The sequence below is a fragment of the Mus pahari genome, chromosome 12 (genome assembly GCF_900095145.1).
Source record: "Mus pahari chromosome 12, PAHARI_EIJ_v1.1, whole genome shotgun sequence".
NCBI classification, from domain to species: domain Eukaryota; kingdom Metazoa; phylum Chordata; class Mammalia; order Rodentia; family Muridae; genus Mus; species Mus pahari.
The window spans coordinates 78,102,914-78,104,281 of NC_034601.1; the positions used below are offsets into that span (position 1 = coordinate 78,102,914).

At 48.8% G+C, this 1,368-nt stretch overlaps 1 pseudogene; it reads left to right on the forward strand.

The window, feature by feature from the left end:
• The first annotated feature begins 306 nt into the window (after window positions 1-306).
• LOC115065148 lies at window positions 307-430 on the forward strand (annotated as a pseudogene).
• The last annotated feature ends 938 nt before the right edge of the window (window positions 431-1,368 follow it).

The following is a 1,368-nucleotide window of genomic DNA, read 5'->3' on the forward strand; positions in this document are numbered from 1 at the left end:
CCAAACTTTGTCTCTGTAACTCCTCCCATGGGTATTTTGTTCCTTTTTCTAAGAAGGAACTAAGTATCCACAATTTGGTCTTCCATCTTCTTGAATTTCATGTAGCAGAGGATGGCCTAGTCAACCATAAGTGGGAGGAGAGGCCCTTGGTCTTGCGAAGATTCTAGGCCCCAGTATAGAGGAATGCTATGGCCAGGAAGTAGGAGTTAGTGGGTTGGGGAGCAGGGGGAGAGGGGAGGCTATAGGGGATTTTTGGAGAGGAAACTAGGAAAGGGGATAACATTTGAAATGTAAATGAAGAAAACATCTAATAAAAAATGCATTGCAAGTATGGTTACTGTCATGGTGTCAGATGTCAGAGAAGAGAGAGACTATGTCTACCTTCTGTGTTCTGACCTATGACCATCTGAATGAAGAGTAGCCTAACATTCCATGAAAAAGTGAGCCTGAGATGACCACAAGTTCAGTGCTAAGGAGCTTAGACAGGGAACTAACCTGAGACAACCACTTGTAAGGCTACATACAGGCCTTTATGACTCTCAGAACCAGAGGTAAGCTGGAGACTAGAAGAACCCTGTCTGTGACTGAGGGTCCCAGACAGGAGTAGCCTAAAACAGATGACCCTCACATGGGACCAATCAGGTAGGTAGGATGAGGAGCAAACCCAGATGACTACCAGATCGGTGCCAAATGGCCTAGACATGGACCAACCTAGCCTTAGAGGACCACCAGTCAGATCTAGAGCGAGGTTAGATCCCTCCCTGGCGCCATAATGAGTGGTGGGTCCCAATAAGAGGAACAAAAACATGGAAAAAAAATAAACTGAAGGTTGTGGGTGAAATGAAGAGGGACACAACTGGAGACACAAGGGTAGTGAAGAACAGCCTGATGTAAGTAGAAGGTGATGCCATGCGGTACCATGGTGGGGTCTTTGCTGCCACTGGGAGCCTTGCCTGAGTTCATGGTCCTGCAGCAGCAGGGTCTGTTAAGTGCAATGGCCAAGCAAATGTCCCTGGTCTCAGCTGCTTCCAGGAGACATGTTGATGTCTGAGAGCTGTGCAGAACTGAACCCGCCTCTCACCTGGACATCTTGGGAGTGCTGGACCTGGGAGCATGAGAGTAGGAGAGCTGATCCTGCCCTTAGCCACCTGCAGCGGCCAGAAGAGCAGGTTCTACACCTCCACTGGGCAGCACAGTGGAGTTGACCCTGATGGCAGGGGCACCAGTTAGATAGTCCTGAGAGTGTGAGCATGGGAGAGCTGGCCTGACAATTTGATGGGCATTGAATGACATTGTTGAAGGAAAGATGACACACACACACACACACACACACACACACACACACACACACAAACACACACACACACA